Raw genomic sequence first — 21,054 nt, 5'->3', positions numbered from 1 at the left:
GAAAGAGAAGACATTGTAACAGATAAAACGGACATGTAAAGGATGAGAAAAGATTATTATGAACAGTTATGTGCAAACAAATTGGAAAACCTAGAAGAAATGGATAAATTCCTAGACACATACATGGTGCCAAACTAAATTATGAAGAAATAGAAAATCTGAACAGACCCAAAAGGACATTGAATTAGTAATCAAAAACCTCCCAGCAAAGGAAAGTCCAAGATGAGAAGGTTTCACTGGAGAATTCTACCAAACATTTAAAGAGGAATTAACACCATTTCTTTTCAAACTTTTTCAAGAATTGAGGAGTGAACACTTCCAAACTCATTTTTTAAAGATTTTATTTTTTTATTTTTATTAAAGAAAAATTTTTTGCATAGTTGTTTTATTTTTTTTTCAATATATGAAATTTATGGTCAAATTGGTTTCCATACAACACCCAGTGCTCATCCCAAAAGGTGCCCTCCTCAATACCCATCACCCACACTCCCCTCCCTCCCACCCCCCATCAACCCTCAGTTTGTTCTCAGTTTTTAAGAGTCTCTTACGCTTTGGCTCTCTCCCACTCTAACCTCTTTTTTTTTTTCCTTCCCCTCCCCCATGGGTTTCTGTTAAGTTTCTCAGGATCCACATAAGAGTGAAAACATATGGTATCTAGACAGATACCTGTCTCTGTATGGCTTATTTCACTTAGCATCACACTCTCCAGTTCCATCCATGTTGCTACAAAGGGCCATATTTCATTCTTTCTCATTGCCACGTAGTACTCCATTGTGTATATAAACCACAATTTCTTTATCCATGCATCAGTTGATGGACATTTAGGCTCTTTCCATAATTTGGCTATTGTTGAGAGTGCTGCTATAAACATTGGGGTACAAGTGCCCCTATGCATCAGTACTCCCGTATCCCTTGGGTAAATTCCTAGCAGTGCTACTGCTGGGTCATAGGGTAGGTCTATTTTTAATTTTTTGAGGAACCTCCACACTGTTTTCCAGAGTGGCTGCACCAATTTGCATTCCCACCAACAGTGCAAGAGGGTTCCCATTTCTCCACATCCTCTCCAGCAACTATAGTCTCCTGATTTGTTCATTTTGGCCACTCTGACTGGCATGAGGTGATATCTGAGTATGTTTTTGATTTGTATTTCCCTGATGAGGAATGACGTTGAGCATCTTTTCATGTGCCTGTTGGCTATCCGGATGTCTTCTTTAGAGAAGTGTCTATTCATGTTTTCTGCCCATTTCTTCACTGGGTTATTTTTCGGGTGTGGAGTTTGGTGAGCTCTTTATAGATTTTGGATACTAGCCCTTTGTCTGATATGTCATTTGCAAATATCTTTTCCCATTCCGTTGATTGCCTTTTAGTTTTGTTGGTTGTTTCCTTTGCTGTGCAGAAGCTTTTTATCTTCATGAGGTCCAGTAGTTCATTTTTGCTTTTAATTCCCTTGCCTTTGGGGATGTGTCAAGTAAGAAATTGCTATGACTGAGGTCAGAGAGGTCTTTTCCTGCTTTCTCCTCTAGGGTTTTGATGGTTTCCTGCCTCACATTCAGGTCCTTTATCCATTTTGAGTTTATTTTTGTGAATGGTGTGAGAAAGTGTTAAAGAAATTTTTTAATGTTTATTTTTGAGAGAGAGAGACAGACAGACAGACAGACAGAGTGTGAGTGGGGGAGGGGCAGAGAGAGAGGGCGATAAGAGAATCCGAAGCAGGTTCCAGGCTCTGAGCTGTCAGCACAGAGCCCCATGTGGAGCTCAAACCCACAGACCACGAGATCATGACCTGAGCTGAAGTCAGACGCTTAACCGACTGAGCCACCCAGGGGCCTTAAAGATTTTATTTTTAAGTCATTTGTACACCCACCGTTGAGATCGAACTCACAACCCTGAGACCAGGAGTCACATGCTCTACCGATTGAGCTAGTCAGTCACGTCCCAAACTCATTTTATGAGGCCAGTATTACCCTGCTACCAAAGGCAGGTAAGGACACTACAAGAAAAAAAAACACAGGCCCAAATCCTTGATGAATATAGATGCATAAATCATCAACAAAATATGAGCAGACTGAATTCAGCAGTGCATTAAAAGCCACATGAACAAGTGGGATTTATTCCTGGGATGCAGGGATGTTTCAACATACAGAAATCAATCAATGTGATACACCACAGTAATAGAATGAAAGACAAAAATCAATTATAATCTCAATACACAGAAATTGACAAAATGCAACATCCTTTCATTATAAAGACTCTCACCAAATTAGGTATAGAAGGAATGTGCTTCAACATAATAAAGGCCATATATGACGGCTTCACAGGTAACATCATACTCAAATATGAAAAGCTGATAGCTTTTCCTCTAAGCTCAGTAATGTAACAATGACATTCATTCTTAACACTTCTATTTAACATAGTTGGAAGTCCTAGCCAGAGCAATCAGGCAAAAAAATAAAAATAAATCAATAAAAATTCTTGGATAGGAAGAAATAAAATTATCTATGCAGAAAATCATAAAGAGTCCATCAAAAAATAGGACTAGCAACAAATTCAGTAAAGTTGCTGGATACAAAATCAGCATACAGAAATCAGTTGCATTTCTATACACTAACCATAAGCTATGAAAAGAAATAAAACAATCTCATTCTCAAGAGCACCAAAAACAATAAAATACTTAGGAATAAATTTAACTGAGAGGTGAAAGATCTTCACACTGAAAACTTTAAGACTTCGATGAAAGAAATTGAAGAAGACACAGCTAACTGGAAAGATATCCTATGTTCAGGGATCGGAAGAATTAATACTGTTAAAATGTCCATCCTCTTCAAAGCCATCTATAGATTCAACTCAAATCCCTATCAAAATTCCAATGACGTTTTTCACTGAAATTAAAAAAAAAATCCTGAAATTTGTATGAAACTGCAGAAGACCTGAATAGCCAAAGCAATCCTGAGAAAGTGGAACAAGACCAGTGGCATCACACCCCCTTGCTTCACACCTTTACTACAAACCATGTGGTCTGGGCTTTGTAAAAACAGACACATCGATCAGTGGAAGAGAATAGCCCAGAGATAAACCTTCACATGTACAGTCAACATTTGACAAGGGAGTCAGTAATACTCAATTGGAAAATAATAGGGTTTTCAATAAGGGACTTGGGAAAACAGGATATCCATGTGCAGAGGAATGAAATTGGACCCCTGTCTTACATGCTTTAAATAGGTTAAAGATTTAAACCCAAGACCTAAAACCCGCAAAGTCCTAGAAGAAAACATAGGAGAAAAGTTCTTTGTCACTGGTCATGGCAATGACTTTCTGGATATGATACCAGAAGCACAAGCAACAAAAACAAAAATTAGTAAGTGGAGCTGTACCAAACTGGGAAGCTGCTTCTTCATGGCAAAAAAAAAAAAAAAAAAAAAAAAAAAAGGCAACCTATGGGAGAAAATATTTGCAAGCGAGGCATCTGGTAAGAGCTCATACAAAAACCAAAAAAAAAAAAAAAAAAAAACAACCCTAAAAACAGTCTGATTAAAAAATGGGCAGAGAAACTGAATAGACATTTCTCCAAAGAAGACGTACAAATGGGCAACAGATACATGAAAAGGCGCTCAACGTCACTCATTGTCAGGGAAATGCAAATCAGAACCACAAGGAATGTCACCTCACACTGGTTAGAAGGGCTGACCTCACACAGACAAATAACAAGTGTTGGTGAGGATGTGGAGAAAAGGCAACCCTCGTGCCCTGTTGGTGGGAATATAAATTGGTGCAGGCACTATGGAAACAGTATGGAGTTTCCTCAAAAAATTAAAAATAGAACTACCGTATAATTCCACAATCCCACTCTTGGGTGCCTATTGAAAAGAATGAAAACAGTATATCAAAGAGATATTTGCATTGCCATGTAGCATCATTGACAATAGCCAAGCTACGGAAACAACCTCACGGCCTATTCATGGATAAATGAATAGAGATGTGAGGTGCACGCGCACACACGCACACACACACACACACACACACACACACACACACATAATGAATGTGTTTGGGGGATCTGATATACAGTATGGTGATTATAGTTAATAATATTGTATTATATACTTGAAAGTTGTTAAGAGAGTAGATCTTTAATGCTCTTGCCATAAAAAAAAGGAATGGTTATGTAAATTAGAGGAGGTGTTAGCAGAAGCTACATGGTAATCATTTAGCAATATATAAGTGTATCAAATCAACACATTATGCACCTTAAACTTATACAATATTATATGTCATATACTTAATAAGTCTGGAAAAATGGAAATATATTACTTTAGAAATCTCACTACATTAGTACTTCCAAAAAGCACTACGTTTTGTACATAATAGTCTCTCCTCTTCAGACTTATTTTGTGGTGAATTGTCATTTAGCAGTTTATTTTAAATGTATGAATTAACAATTTATATTTGTAAAAGCATCCTAATTTTAGCTAATTATTTTTAGGCTGGATTATCCTAATGTAGTTCTGCTCTCTTATTTATTTATTTATTTATTTATTTATTTATTTAATGTTTATTTATTTTTGAGACAGAGACAGAGCATGAACGGGGGAGGGCCAGAGAGACAGGGAGACACAGAATCTGAAACAGGCTCCAGGCTCTGAGCTGTCAGCACAGAGCCCGACGCGGGGCTCGGACTCACGGAGTGCGAGATCATGACCTGAGCCGAAGTCGGAGGCTTAACCGACTGAGCCACCCAGGCGCCCCTCTGCTCTCTTATTTAAAATGCTCTGGTATCTTATCCCATCACCCAGCAATCATTAGGTTTATTAGTAGCCTAACTTTATGGCTCCTTCAAGATTATATTGTGTACTGTAATAAAAATGCTGAATCATCCTCATATTTGCGTATTTATGTATCTAATGTAATTTATTCCTCCAGAGTCTATCCAGTTAGCAAAACGAGCAAACATTTGAATTATTAAGGGCTGAATAAAATTCTTTCTTTCTGTTGTGGATCAATTTTTTTTTTTTACTTTGCATTGAATCATCACTTAGTTTTCTTAAAAGGGCAAAAAATCCCAGCAGATCCATAAGCTGGACTTGTACTCCAGGGCATTGCACATTCTTACAGAACGAGATCAGAAATAGAGCAAAGGAATTATGTCATTAGCATTGCCTCTTACAGGGTCTACAAAGGGAATAAAAAGGAGTACGTATTCTTTACCCTGTAAGCAGCAAACTCAGATGTAATTTGGGTTAAAAATATAAATAGGTAAGTTTGATAATTTATTGTTTGAGAGGCTTATTGACTTATTATGGAGAAGTAACATATTGCTAACATTCAAACAGGTCTAGTTTGATCGATTGTTCCAGTTTGCTGGGACTGGGAAGTTTTCCGGGACACAGGAATTTCGGTACTAAAACAGGGAAAGTCCTGGGCAAACTTGGGCCAAGTCGATCACTATCTGGCTGGTCTGACCCGGGTACCGGCTCTGACATTTCTCTGAGTTCTAAATTAGACCTGTTCTCAGCAACTCCCATCATAATTGTAACCAATAGTATTTGCTAATACTCCAGGGTTTGTAATCGCTTTCCTGATGAGAACCTGGAATCAAAGTGAGGACAGATGTGCGTGCCCCACTGCAGAATCTCACCTGGTGGTCAGAGTTTAAGGAACAGGTGCCCCTTCTTACCTAAGGCTAGTTCTACTCTTGGACTCGTGTCCAGTCCCTTCCTATCTCCTCAGTGGCCTTTTTCTGTAACTTATCCTACACTCTTCAGGATCTTCTCTTTCACATTTGCTCTTGAACATGCATTTAAAAAAGTATTTGATGAATTCCACATGCCTCTCTGGGTACCAATTTATCTCATCTTTATAATCAGATAACTTGACCATGCTGCCTCCTTGCTACCTCCATTTCCTAACCTCTTGCTTGCTTTCCAGCCGATTCCAAGCAGCATTCATTCCTTCCACTTTCTGAAACTTGTCTTATTGAAGTCAATATTGACTTTTAATGTTACTGATCCAGTGGAACCATCTGGTCTTTTCCTTGCTTCAGCTTTTACCAGCATTTGATTCTGTAGTCTTCTCTTGGTTTCTCAGGACTTTCTCTTACTGTGGCTTTCAGGTACTACATTTGCTTGGTTCCTTGGTTTTCCTCCTACCTCTCTGGCTATTTCTTTTTTTATCTTTCACTATTTTTTTTCTTTGTTATCTCTTTTTCCTTTATTCACTAGTGCCCCCAAGGGGTTAGGTTCTAAGTCCTTTTCACCTCAGACTTGAATTACTCTGTAGATTATACCATTACCATCCATGGCTTCAATAAATAAGCAGACACTCCTAAATTGGTATTTTCATACACCTCTTGTCAAGAGCCTACTAGTTGTTTTCACTTGTATATCCTACCTTGAATTCATTGTGCTTAAATATGAACTTGGCTTTATCCACCCAATTGCTCTTATCAGAAACATGGAGATCAGCACTGAGTTCTTGAACTTTCATTACTCTTAACAGATATAAGAAACAACAAGTTCAAGTACTGAGTTCAGAACTTTCAGTTCTATTAATCCCCTAGTTCTGTCAATTCTATTTTTTTTAAATGTTTATTTTTGAGAGGGAGAGAGAGAGAGAGAGAGAGCTAGCGGGGGAGGAGCAGAGAGAGAGGGAGACAAAGAATCTGAAGTAGGCTCCAGGCTCCGAACTGTCAGCACAAAGCCTAATGCAGGGCTTGGACTCATGAACCATGAGATCATGAACTGAGCCAAAGTCAGATGCTTAACCAACTGAGCCACCCAGGCACCCCAGTCAATCGTATTTCTTAATAATGGCGAAGCTGTTTACTTTTCTCCAACCCCATTGCTACCATCAGTCTCATTTCTCACCTGGACTACTGAAACAGATTCTTACCTAGAAGCACCTATATTAAATTTCGCTTCTGTTCAACCAATTTCTACACTGCAGTCGGGGTGCTATTTAAAAAGTAAAGATCTGGTGAAGTGAAGCTGTTTACAAAGGCTTCCCATGGGTTTTTAGTTCAACGTTTAAGCCTGCAAATTCCTTCTCGATCATCTGGTCTAATCTCAAAGCACTCTTCCTTAACTTCTCTATAATCCAGCCCCATTGAATAATTCTATACATTCTTCAAATGCATCAGGGTTTTTTTTGCCCTCTGCCCTTTAAATATGCAGTTTTCTCTACCTTGAAACACTTTTTTCATTGTATAACTCTACTTACTTTAGTATTTATTTCCTGGCTCTTATTTATATCTAGGTCCCAGTTTAAAGGTCATTTCCATAGGGAGGTCTCTCCTCACCCCCATGGACCAGTATCTCAACTGTGGCTCCACAATAGAATCACCTGGGGACATGTTAAACTATCAATGATCCGCTTTACCTGTGCTGGGATAGGGTGTGAATCAGAATTACCTAGAGGTCTTGTTAAAACCACCAGGTAGCTCTGATGCTGCCTTTATGAGAAACACACTTGGAAACCATTGCTCCAAATTAGACTAAATTTGGGCTCCAGCCAAGTGCTTCTGTAGTATCTGTGCATCTCTTAGCATGGCACTCAAATGTTTTATTATTATCACTTTTAAGAAATGATCTTTTCTGCTAGAAAGGAAAGACCGTTCTCTCTTTGTGAAGTGAAGCTCTCTGGCTTTCTTGTTTACCTTTGTATCCCTAGGTCTAGCACTGTGCCCGCCACACAAGGATTTGCTCAGTATTTGTTGAATGAATGAATAAAAGGCTATGTTTGAGTAAGAAGGTGGTATCTAGATGATCTACAACTCAAGGCAATAATAATATAGAGATAAAGCTGACGTTTTCTATTACCTATCTTTAACTTGTTTCTAGTTTATTTTTGGTTTTCATCCAAGATCTTATTGAGGGCAGTGCCTTGAGATGTCTGTATTCTAATTCTTCTTTCTTAAAAAGCTTATTCATTTATTTTACAAGGGGGGGAGAGGGAGAGGGAGAGGGAGAGAGAGAGAGAGAGAGAGAGAGGGAGAGAGAGAGAGAGAGAGAGAGAGAGAGAGAGAGAATCCCAGGCAGGCTCCACACTGTTAGCACAGTGCCTCATGTGTGGCTCGAACTCACTAACCGTGAGAGCATGATCTGAGCCAAAAGCATGAGTCAGGTGCTTAGTCGACTGAGGCACTCACGTGCCCCTATTCTAATTCTCCTTCTTATTGCTACCGCTACATTACTCTTAACAGATATAAGAAACAACAAGTGAATATATTTTGGCTGATTGGGGTGCAGGACAATTCCATGAAGATCCAACACTTAATTGTGCTGTGTACATGTGTGTGCTCACATGTTTGTGTGTATGATGGTATATAATTTACAAATGACTTAAGAGTAGAAGAGAAAGAAGACCGGAAATTGTGCCTTGGGTAGAGCTCCACTGCCAAAAATTTAATTCTCTAGACTCGACCCAGCAGAAACTTTCTTCAGCCCCAGTAGGGTTGTAGAAATGATGTTTTGGGGAATGTTCTGAACTGGATTCAAGTCCTTTTACTGCTTGCACACTATCTCGAATTTTGTTTCAAGTTTGATTTATTTTGAGAGAGAGAGAAAGAGCACGAGAGCGGGGGAGGATCCGAGGGAGAGGAAGAGAGAGAATCTTAAGCAGCATCATGCCCAGTGAGTATGGAACTTGACTCGAGGCTGGATCCCACGACCACGAGATCACGACCTGAGCCAGTATCAAGTCTGACGCTTACCTGACTGAGCCACCAAAGCGCCCCCACACTATCTTGAATTTTCTATTTCTTGAGTCATATCAAAGATCAGCACAAATCATAGTTTGTATTTATAAGATACCATATGCTTATTTATTTTCCATGTATTGAATATTTACTATATGAAGTATAATCCTAGAAATGAAAGACATTTTCTGCCTTCATTCACAGCTTAGGATGGGAGACATGCAAGTCAGTGCTTAAAATACGGTGAGTAAGTGCTGTGGTAGAGTATGTAAAGATGACCTTGGGATATCCAAGTCCCCCTCCCAGACAAGTGGGGACCTGCTCTATTGCATTTCAGTAAGGGTATTAGCATGGGAGTTGTGGAAGGGGTGCTTAATACAAGTTATCTCTTGTTTGTGGGGGTATATCTAGGGATACATGCTGACTCCTTACATGCAGACTTGTTTAAAGAAATTCCAGGTAAAGAGGTTTATTGGACTGTTCAGTTCTTAGGGATTCATGCATGACATTCACAAAACCATGCACACTGGGAAATGTGCAACATTTTCCATATGGACATGAATCTTCTAAAGGGAGAACTCATAGCTTTCTCCTTTCTCAAAAGGGTCTATGATTTCCACAGGGATTAGAACCATTTCTCTATTGTGTAAGCTGATGGAGAAGATGAATTGGTAAAGATATTATCCTGTGGGGGCATCTGGCTGGCTCAGTGGGTAGAGCATGCGACTATTGATCTCAGGGTCATGAGTTCCAGACTATGTTGGGTGGAGAGTTTCCTTAAAAAGAAAAAAAAAAAAGTGATCCTGTGGTTAAGAGTTCCTGGAGGGATTTCCTTAGGAGTTTCCCCATAAATACAGAAGTTATCTGTAATAGATGATACATTAAAAAGTATTTTAAAATCAAGCTATACTTGCCTATACTGGAGTATCCCAGTAAAAAAACAAAACAAAACAAAACAAAACAAAAAAAAACTTGGATCGAATTATTCTGTAAACTGAAAAATTTAAGGAAAACATTTTTCTGTATTCATAAGTTCTATATATAACCTTCCTATTGAGATATCCATGGTGATGCCATTACAGCCACCATGACTACTGTCCCAAGGAATTCTAAGAGTTATCATTTCATTTGTATTTACCACATGCCAGAGGCTCTAGATATTTTTTAAAAATGTTTTATTTTTTTATTTTTGAGGGGGGGGAGAGAGGGAAGGAGAGAGAAAACACAAGCAGTGGAGGGGCGGAGAGAGAGGGAGACAGAATCTGAAGCAGGCTCCAGGCTCTGAGATGTCAGCACAGAGTCTGTTGTGGGGCTCAAATCCACGAACCATGAGATCATGACGTGAGCTTGAAGTTGGACACTTAACCGACTGAGCCACCCAGGTGCCCCTCTAGATTGTTTTCTGATTTTTACAACTACACATGGCAGTCATTATCTGTATTTTGTGGGTGAGGAGATCAAGGCTCAAAGAGGTTAGAAAATGTAGTCTCGACGAGACAGCTTGTATTTAGTAGAGCCAAGATCTGAACACTGCATTGGCAGATTCAAAAGTCTATGTTCTTTTCATAGCATGATACTGACTTACTTGATGGTAATGTGGTTTACTCAAGGTGTTTCTGATTTTAAATAACTGAAGTAAATTTGAATTAGCTTTAACAAAAACGGGCAATTGGCTTTAAGGACCAGGAGTGTCTTGAGGAATTCAAAGATAGGAATGCAAATGGCTTCTGGAAGGAACTGGAACTGAGAAGTGGAAAGCCATCATTCTTTCTCTGACTCTTATGTTACCTCCTCTACTGCATCTCCTTTATTGTGTTTTCTCTGGATTTTTCTGTAGCTCATATAGATGATAGAATATGGCTGTTGCACGGCTTCAACCAAGTGCACAGATTAGCTGTTCCTAAATCCGAATTCCGAATTCCTGGCAGAGAGAATCTGATTGGCTCTGCTGCAGACAGACATCTATTCTGGGTCCAATCAGCTTTAACCAAGGAGGCAGAATTACATCGTCCAGACATGGCTGCCATGGGATTTGAAGGCAACATCCTTTACTGGTAGGAATGTTTAACTCTTGTCTTTTCTCACTCATCTGGTTTGACTACAGCCCATTCTGGGTACTCTAATTATTACATGGAGAAGTCTAAGAGTCCCTCTACTCCAGGTTTGACCCAAGGTTATAGCTCTTTGAAGAGAAAAGAAGTCTATGACAGACTTGGGTGATGTGTTGTCATGTCAATTTTTCCCCCTTTTGAAGTACATCATGTCATTATTGTCCCTCCAGTCTTGTTCCTTATACCTTAATTGCCTTTCCACACACACATACACGCGCGCACGCACACACACACACACACACACACACACACACACACCTCACTCACACAGGAGTACCATTGCAGTATCTGCTCAGAAGAAATCATCTGCCATCGGAGTTCACCTTTTGCCCTGGGCTACAGTAGCAGCAAGCTACTGACTTTCTTTGCCAATATAAAGTGAATAAAACCCTCTCCCAACCTGTTGTCCTTATTATCTCTTTATGATAATGTTGAGAGCCCTTTCCCCTATAGTCGCTACCTATCTAGAAATGGGTCCAGTTACTTTCATTGGGCACAGTGGGAGGAAATTCACCTGGGGCTCTTAGGAACAAATGGTCCAGGTTGTTTCTCAACTGAAGGAGCTTCTAAGGAAGGAGGTCAAATAGAATCACCCAGTTATAGACACCTATACTTTCTATATTCTTCTGCAGCTGTGAGGAGAAACTCAAGGGGAAAAACTTATTGTTACATTTTCTGGTAAGTGACCCAAACTAATGAATGCTAAGTGTTCCAAAAGTTTGTTTGTGGGTCAGTTGTTTAGAACTTAGAACTCATTTTACTATGGAAACGATATTATACTTGGTAGTTTACATTTCTAGCCATACCGTAAATGATCATTTGGTCTACAACATAGCTGAAATGCTAATTATTATCTCATAATTTACTTGCTCTTAAAATTGGGGTCTGGACTCTTTTGTGTCTAAAGCCTTGACTTCATTAGCTTCCTGAATACTAGTTCTCCTGAACTTCTCTAAAATCCGATATTCTCTGGAACCTTCACTTCCTCTCACTCTAAACGAGGTAGAGAGAAACCATGGAGGCATGCAAGGGATGGCTTGAGGGTGGCTCCACGTATTGAAAGATGCAGGTGTACTAGATGTCACAAAAGGAAGGATAGGAGTAGAGAGTAGAGAGTTTAATGTCCTGAGTGACTCCTCTCAAAAGGATAAGGGAGTCAGGGGAGGAGGACCAGGGAGAGAAGAGTGACTGACTGCCACATTTGATAAATAGGTATTGTTGTGAGTGCCTGTGTGTAAAGTATTTATTAACTTTTTCTTTCTTGCATGTACTTGAGTTTTTTTTTTCCCCCTCGAGTAGCCTGCAAAAAATTCATGATGAATTCTACAGCATTCCCCATTTGTTTAGCTGAATCCCTGAACTTAACCTCCCTGGGGTGAGGCATCGTGACTGCACGGAAGCCCTGACAGGTAACAGGAAGGCGGGCACCGGCCTCTGGTTGTTGTGTAATCACAACGTGCCTTCATGGGGATCCTGCATAAGTGTTTTTAGTAGATGATTTCATCTCCTTCTCTGACTTGGACCCAGACAACTTTACATTCTCAGCAAACAGATGGACAACAGGGTTGAAATAGGATCTTGTACTGAAATAGTCTTTGAGTCATACACTTTGACTGTTCACTTTTCCAGGAAACCTGCCTCCTCCTCCTTGCAGGAGGCCAATGCTGACAATTAATGTACTCAGAGTTGTTGGACTCTCTTCCCGATGTATGTTTGGTATCTTTCTTCTTGGTTAAGATGGGGCTTCCACTGAGATAGGATTATTGTCTGGTTTGCTCGGGCAAAACACCTGGCCTTTTGCCCTGAGTAGATATTTAAGAAGTAGAATTAAAATGTTTTATACCAACCTTCTATTTTTGTCTTCCTTACAAAAAAGTTCCTGGTATGAAAACAAGGGGGGTTGATTTCACCTGTAACTTTATTTGGGGAAGCAGGAGCACTGGCAGAGAGTCACTTGACCGGGTTATTAGGCGCTAGTCCATGTGGGGCCGGTACCTGCCTGTTTGACCCCAGGGAAGTCTGTTCAATTTTCAGTGCTCAATTTCCTCATCTATGAAAGGGGGATGATAAAGCCAACTGAAAGGGTACTGTGAGTATTCCGTGGGATGATGTTTGTGAGAGCGTCCGATGCGGTAACATTGCTGTAGTAACAGGTTCTGATCTGTTTTCAGGGGTTGGAACTATCCTTCCTCTATAACCAGTTTATAATGGGCATGCAGTAATTTGCTTAAAGACTTGTTTATTCTAAACCTGGAGCATTGTACTCAATGCCTTTCACTCAATCCCTGCAGAAAAGGTGTACGTTGTCCACGCCTTTGTCATTTCCGCCTTCATCTGAATTTCTGAATGCAGTATAGAACCAGGCACTGTATAAATCAGGGCATGGTGTAGATCACAACGTCTGCATCCTGCTCATTTGGATCATGTGTTATGTTTTTGGATGAGAGGCCTAAGTTGATGTGATATCAACAGAACATCTTGACCGGTCTGAACTGTTGAACGGAAACAATGAGCATGGAAAGGACAGGCGGCCACTCAAGTTTATCGTGTTCTTTTGAGCTCTGATTTCTGCTTCCCCATCTCCGTTTTTGTAGCCGCAGGTAGGTACCACAACATCCTGTACGAGGATGCGTAAAAATTAAAGGTTGGAAAGATCGGAAGTGTTTTGTTTGTTTTGTTTTTCAGAATTTATGTAACAACAACATAATATGGGTGACTCTGAAAAGTTTTGTCTTCTGTGGGTCAAAGAGGATACGATTCGGGATTGGTGATTTTCCACATAACCACTGAGGAGGAGAACTTCAGCCTTTATGTTTGCAGATTAGGTCATAGGAAAGGAAGCCAAATTGACCGGAGGACCCCTGATCCCAGTAGAATGATCTAGGATCCTTGCACCAAAGTTTCTATCATTTGTCTTGATTTGTTCTCTCTCCCCTTTACACGGGGAGGTGAAGGAGTCTTCCTTCCTCACCCTGTTCCTCGGTCGGCCGCATTACTGTCTCACACAACTGCACTATTTATCTTTATTCATTCCTGCTTCTCAGGGCAGTCATAAGATCACCTTTTTGTCTTTGGAGAAAATCTGAAAGTTTTAACATATTACTAATGAGCCTCATTGTGTTTAAGAAAGCACTGGGTGTGATAACAATCAGGAATAAAGCTAGAGGTGACTTTCTCTGATGATTAACTGCTTTTATTATCCCTTGGAAAGTTTATAAATGAGTAGTTTTAAAGTTTTTTTTTTAATGTTTTTAATTTTTAATGGAATGCCTTGGCTGGAGAAATTTTTTCTGCCATCAGTAGAGCTTATCTGCCATCCATCTCTCTCTTTTCGCTCATGCAGTTCCTTTTGCCCAGCCCCCTCTCTGTTGGCTCCCCACATTTCTGCCCAGGCTCTCCGGGTTCTGCAGGGCGGGGTTCACAAAGCTGCCTTCCGGGATCCGCATGGCACAACACTGGGGCACTGCCCTGCCTGGTATACGTGTCTGACTTTTCCTACACTGCATGTTTTGTTTATTTTTGTGTTCCCAGTACCTAATAAAGATCTCCGTAGACAATAGGAGCTAAATAAAAGTTTGCCGAATGAGTTGCTTCATTCAGGGTAAGAGCATTGTGTGTACTAAGGATGGAAAACCAGGGGAGGCCAGCTGTCCTCATGGGGGAGGAGGCAAGTGGAAATGGAGAGGGTGTGTCCCCGAAAAGTTATACCTCGAGTCACGTTTTGGGGACGGAGGAGCTGTTCATCAGGTGGGAGAGGTGGGGGAAAATGGGCACATGGAGAGCCAAAGGAATTAGTGAATGGGAGATTCGGAGCACCTGAAAATAGTTTTGTGTGGCTGGGACACAGATGCAAAGTGAAAGGGGCAGAAGATGAATCTAAAAAGGTAGGCAGGTTATACGTTCCTTTGAATTTTGTGCCCAATAAAAAAAATCACTTGGGTCATTGGCCAGAATTACTTCTGTGATACACTAATGCATGATATAATACCAGCTGGGATTGGATCTCATAAGGTCATTGGATTAGATGAGTTACTACTTAATTAATTTTATGTAACGATGACTTCAAAGTAAATTGGGTAGATATACTGGTCGGTGTTCGAAGTGAAAGTCTGCTGAAATCACAAACAGATCTTAAAAGTTTTAGGGGATTCTACCTGACAAAATATTGGAGTCATAATATAACCCTAAATAGTTTATATCACAAGAAAACTTTATAGCTGAATCAGTATTTTAACAAGGCTTTTCTGATACATCAGCTACTAATCATTTAAAAATGTGATTAAACAGGGAGGGGCACCTGGTGGCTCAGTCGGTTAAGCATCTGACTCTTGATTTTGGCTCAGGTCATGATCTCATGGTTCATGAGCTGGAGCCCCATGTTGGGCTCCATGCTGCCAGTGCAGAGCCTGCTTAGGATTCTCTCTCTCCACACCTACCCCCCACCCCCAATAAATAAATAAACTTAAAAAAGTGTAGGGGCACCTGGGTGGCTCAGTCGGTAGACATCCAAATCTTGGTTTCGGCTCAGGTCACTATCTCACACTTGGTGAGTTCGAGCCCTGCGTTGGGCTCTGCACTGACAGTGTGAAGCCTGCTTTGGATTCTCTCTTTCTCTGCCTCTCTCTGCCCCTCCCCTGCTCGTGCTCTGTCTCTCTCTCTCTCTCTGTCTCTCTGTCTCTCAAATAAACTCAAAAAAATGTTTAAAAAATGTGATTATGGCAGTGCAAGCTGGTGCAGCCACTCTGGAAAACAGTATGGAGGTTCCTCAAAAAACTAAAAATAGAACTACCCTACAACCCAGCAATTGCACTACTAGGCATTTATCCATGGGATACAGGTGTGCTGTTTTGAAGGGACACATGCACCCTCATGTTTATAGCAGCACTATCCACAATAGCCAAAGTATGCAAAGAGTCCAAATGTCCACTGATGGATGAATGGATAAAGAAGATGTGGTATATATATACAAGGGAGTATTACTCGGCAATCAAAAAGAATGAAATCTTGCCATTTGCAACTACTTGGATGGAACTGGAGGGTATTATGCTAAGTGAAATTAGAGAAAGACAAAAATCATATGACTTCACTCATATGAGGACTTTAAGAAACAAAACAGATGAACATAAGGGAAGGGAAACAAAAATAATATAAAAACAGAGAGGGGGACAAAACAGAAGAGACTCATAAATATGGAGAACAAACTGAGGGTTACAGGAGGGGTTGTGGGAGGAGGGATGGGCTAAATGGGTAAGTGGCACTAAGGAATCTACTCCTGAAATCATCGTTGCACTATATGCTAACTAATTTGGATGTAAATTTAAAAAAATAAAAAATAAAATTAAAAGCAAAAAAAAAAAAAATATGCTACCACCAAAAAAAACATGTGATTAAATTTAGACATTTTTCTATAACGACTACTGTGAAAATACAAAAGATAATAAATAGGGGCACCTGGGTGGCTTAGTCGGTTAAGCATCCGACTTCGGCTCAGGTCATGATCTCATGGTTCATGAGTTTGAGCCCCGCATTGGGCTCTGTGCTGACAGCTCAGAGCCTGGATCCTGCTTCGAATTCTGTGTCTCCCTCTCTCTCTACCCCTCCCCCACTCATGCTCGCTCTCTGTCTCTGTCTCTCTCTCAAAAGTAAACATTAAAAAAAATTTTAAAAAGATAATATACGCAAAATACTTAGTACAAAGTAGCTTGCCTGGCACACAGTAGGCACTCAACAGTATAATGTGTTTCTTCCCCCAATGGTGCCAGTCCTCAGGAAGCTTCCACTTTATGAACTTTTGGGAGAAACTGTAAAACAAAAAAAAAAACAAAAAAAAAACAAACCAACACCCTGTCTCCAAGTGTATATTTGTTGAAATATCCGCTAATTCTTTGGTGAGAGCTTGGAATTTCCTTGGTGATTTTAAACAAGATTTCCTCTATTCCGTGTGTTCATTGTATGAGTCTTAGATCACCAGGGCCGATCTGATGCAAGCACAGACATTTCAAAGCCTTGGTGGGACTACCTGTTTTAACAGTTGCTTACATTTAAAAATAGTTCTAGCCCCTTGGCACCTCAGGGTTTCTGTGAATCATGCCGAGCCACCCTTGACATGTACAAATATGTTTTCCTCCTGGATTTGTAGGCGGGCAGCGGGTTTGTCTGGTGTCTCCCAGTGCCTACTTATGCTGGGGAGGAGTTGAGATCCCAGGTTGGAAAACGAAAACTTGAACTAGATGTTTGCTGGGCACCATCCAGGAGCACTGCATGCCTTTGGTTTGTTTTGATTAAATTCCAAAGTGATACAATCATCTGGCTGTTAAAGATAACTAATTGCCTTGTTTTCTACTTAGAGGTGTGATGGTTCCAGATTGGCAAGTTAGGATGGTTTTGCAGTGGGACACTGGGACATGACCATTGTCCCTGGGGTTTAGTCTTTAGGTGAGCAGGGCAGGCTACCAGGGCACATCACCAAGACACATATAAGGGAGCATTTCTTTGGAGATGTGCGATTTTCCAAGCTCCAGTTACTAGAGTACTAAGTGTACTAAGTAATACACTTATTAACCCACTTGGATAAAAACAAATCAAAAGCATACCAAGTACAAAAAGTAGAGACTTTTAAGATCACATTCCCTAATTATAATCCAATTAAATTGGAAATTAATAGGGGCGCCTGGGTGACTCAGTCGGTTAAGCGTCTGACTTCGGCTCAGGTCATGATCTCGCAGTTCATGAGTTCGAGCCCCGCATTGGGCTCTGTGCTGACAGCTCGGATCCCGGGGCCTGCTTCGGATTCTGTGTCTCCCTCTCTCTCTCTGCCCCTCCTTCACTCACGCTCTGTCTCTCTCAAAAATAAACCTTAAAAAAATTAAATTGGAAATTAATAATAAAGATATGACCCCCCCCCCCAAATGCCACTTGAAACTAAGAAATACTCTCCTAGATAAACCTTTGATCAAAGAGTAAATCAAAGAGAAATTGTACAGGGGTGCCTTGGTGGCTCAGTCAGTTGAGCCTCCAACTTTTGATTTCTGCTCAGGTCATGATCGCATGGTTGTTGGAGAGAACCCTGCGTCAGGCTCTATGCTGGGTATGGAATCTGCTTAAGATTCTCTCTCTCCCTCTTTCCTCTGCCCCTCCCTTGCTCATTCTCACTCTCTTTCTCTCTGTCTCTCAAAAATAAAACTAACAAATGGTGATTCTTTAGAGAGCAATAAAAATTATACTTGCATACTCAATTTTTAAGGTATATTACCCAAAATTTTACTCAAAGGAAAACCTGTAAAACAGTAAATATATATTATTATTCATGAGGAAAAGACTGACAGGGCACCTGGGTAGTTCGGTTGGTTAAGTGACCGACTTGCTTTCAGCTCAGGTCACGATCTCACAGTTCATGAGTTCAAGCCCTGTGTCGGGGTCTGATGGAACTGAGCCTGCTTGAAACTCTCTCTCTCCCTCTTTCTCCGCCCCTTCCCTGCTCTCACATGTGCTCTCTCACTCTCAAGTAAACTTAAAAAAAAAAAAACCAACCCTGACAAAACCCCTGCTTCCCTCAAAAAGAAAAAAAAGAGGTACTGATAAAGTTAAAAGTGGCATTAATGGAATAGAAAAAAAGCAGAAAGGCTAAATAAGACAAAAAAATTGGAAAAAGTAAAAATATACAAGATTAGGAACAAGGAAACAGACCCAACCACAGTGGCAGGAGAGTCGGAAAGAATTATAAGAAATACACGTGGAAACTGTGCAGAACTCTGTAGAAACAAATTTGAAAATATAGAAGAAATGAACAATGTTGGAAGTAAAACGTAAGTGACCCAAATTGGATCGTGTAGAAAATTCAGCTAGATCACCAGAAGTCTCAGTTTGTGCCTGCTCGGCCTGTCCCACCTGGCATTGGTTCTGGACTTTATTATTTTCACAGTCACTAAAATAAGACGGGGTAGTGGTCCTCGACCTCATGAGAACGGGTTTTCGTATGATCTCTGTAGTGTGTGTGGTGAAGAGTGTTTTTACCTTAACGCATGCTTACGTACAACCCTATGTCCCCCCCGCCCCCACCAAGTTCTCTCCAAATGCAAGTTCACTTACATCTCTCTGTAAAGAGCAGCCTGCAGAGCCCCTGCTAACAAGATGAAACATGCTCCTACATTGGTGGCTAAGGACAACTAACTCATCCCAGTCCTGTTGCTGGCGGGAAAGGTCTTCAAGGCTGCTGGCCCTGCCAGCTATGTGACCTACTGGTCGGCAACGCCGTGGCCTCCCCTCCCCTCTGCCCCCGTGGCCTACAAGAGCACAAAGCTGCCAGGTTGGGCCTGGGTGTGGTCGGCGTGAAGTGTGGGAAGTCTGAATGTTCTCCAGGTGGTGATTTCGTCATTTTTGTGCAGTGTAACTCGAAAACTCTCTGTTTTGTTGTTTACTAACTTGGAAATTTACTTTGGAAGAATCCCCCGTTGCAGAAAATGAGCTAAAGAAGTGCAAAGTTTAAAGAAAAGTTGAGTATTGGGTTTCTGTTTCTTAAGAAAGATAAGAATGAATGTGTAATTCACACACCTACTGAAGCAACATCCATATCTACTTTAAAAATTTGCAGTTATTATTTTTTAAATTATTTATTTTGAGAGTGAGCAAGTGAGCATGAGCATGGGAGGGGTGGGGGGGGGAGAGAGAGAGAGAGAGAGAGAGAGAGAGAGAGAGAGAGAGAGAGAGAGAGAGAGAGAGAGAAAACCCACCACACCATCAGCATGGAGCCCTACTCGGGGCTCGAACCCACAAGCTGCGAGATCATGACCTGAGCTGAAACTGAGAGCCAGACGCTCAACCAAGTGAGACACCCAGGTGCCCCAAGTTTGCAATTATTTTAAGAATACTTTGCCCGAAGGTCAAGATTTAACACCTGCAGCCTCAGACCGTGTCCTTAAATTTTATTCCGTGAAGCATGGCTCTTCTAAATTCCAGTCATTTTCAACTTTGGTTGCTTACACATACATGAAAGGTGAAGTCACCGCTGTTGATCTGTTGGCTCTGACAGCAGAAGAGAATTTAACACACCAACTGTGCCAGTTTCATGTAAATGTTACCACGTGCTTCACAAAGAAAATCAGTTAATTTTTTTACCTGAATGGTTTCATTATTTTCATATAATTCAGAAAAGCTTTTAGGAAAATCACTCCACGGAAGTTTACAGGTTTAATATTACCGTGAATTCTATTATAAATTTGTTGAAAAAGTTTACCATCAAAAAATGAAATTTAGGGGCGCCTGGGTAGCTCTGTTGGTTAAGCGTCCGACTCCTGATCTTGGCTCAGGTCAGGATCTCACGGTTTGTGGGATCAAGTCCCACATCAGTCTCCACGCTGCTAACGGAGCCTGCTTGGGATTCTCTCTGTCCCTCTCTCTCTGTCCATCCCCTGCTTGTACTCTCTCTCTCTCTCAAAATAAAGAAATAAACCTTAAAAAATGAAATTTATCTTTTTAACAGCTTTACTGAGGTAAAATTTATAAACCAGAAGTTTTACCTATTTTAAGTGCACAGTTGGAAGATTTTCAGTAAATTTGTACAGTTGTGCATCCATCCCTGCCACTCAGTTTTAGAACGCTTCTGTCACTGTCATCCCTGCAAAAGCTCCTTGGTGCCTCTTTGGAGTCAATCTCCATACTCACGTTCGGCCCCTGGGAGTGCCGATAATGATTTATTTTTCAGCGAGAACACAAATAAGCATGTTAGTGGGGCACAATGTCAGAGTACACACAATGGAATTGCTAGAATGAGAAGTCTGAGGGACAGACATTTGCACATATAATTTCACAGAGAAGTCGTTATCTCTTTTGAACAAACTGCAAGGGAAATAGGAGAAATAGCCAAGTTTTACAAATATTTTTCTTCATACGCTAAGTTGTTGAACCAGAATATTTTTGTGATGAAGCCGAGTATGGGTTTTCTGTCCTTGCAGCCCAATATCGATCAGATTTTACAAATAGTTTGAAGAACTACTTTGTAAATCAGCCCTAATTGATTGTATTGACATTTGTTTTTTTGCAGAGGAGTCCTCTAAATTTGGGTTGTATTTTGTTTGAAATCGTTTGGGTTGTGTTTTGTTTGAAACCAGTTAGAATTTTTTTTTTAAGTTTACTCATTTATTTTTGTGAGAGAGAGAGAGTGAATGAGAACAGGTGAGGGGCAGAGAAAGAGGGACATAGAGAATTCCAAGCAGGCTCCACGCTGTTAGCTCAGAGCTCTACGTGGGTCTTGAACTC

General features: G+C 40.6%; 1 protein-coding gene across 2 annotated transcripts in view; it reads left to right on the top strand.

Moving 5' to 3' along the window:
• Positions 1 to 21,054, top strand: part of RNF144B (ring finger protein 144B) — a 178,263-nt gene that overhangs the window by 68,811 nt on the left and 88,398 nt on the right. Inside the window, exon 1 of one of the 2 annotated variants that reach the window (XM_019420024.2) lies at positions 10,646 to 10,743. The exons of the other annotated variant lie outside the window; for it this stretch is intronic. The gene's annotated coding sequence lies outside the window, so the exon portion shown is untranslated. Of the gene's footprint in view, positions 1 to 10,645; positions 10,744 to 21,054 lie in introns of those variants that run through there. 2 annotated transcript variants of the gene reach the window in all.

Source organism: Panthera pardus, unplaced genomic scaffold, assembly GCF_024362965.1.
Source record: "Panthera pardus isolate Hobbes unplaced genomic scaffold, ASM2436296v1 HiC_scaffold_17, whole genome shotgun sequence".
Lineage (NCBI taxonomy): Eukaryota > Metazoa > Chordata > Mammalia > Carnivora > Felidae > Panthera > Panthera pardus.
The sequence above is the reverse complement of the archived record's forward strand: the minus strand, read 5'-3'. Positions and strand labels throughout refer to the sequence as shown.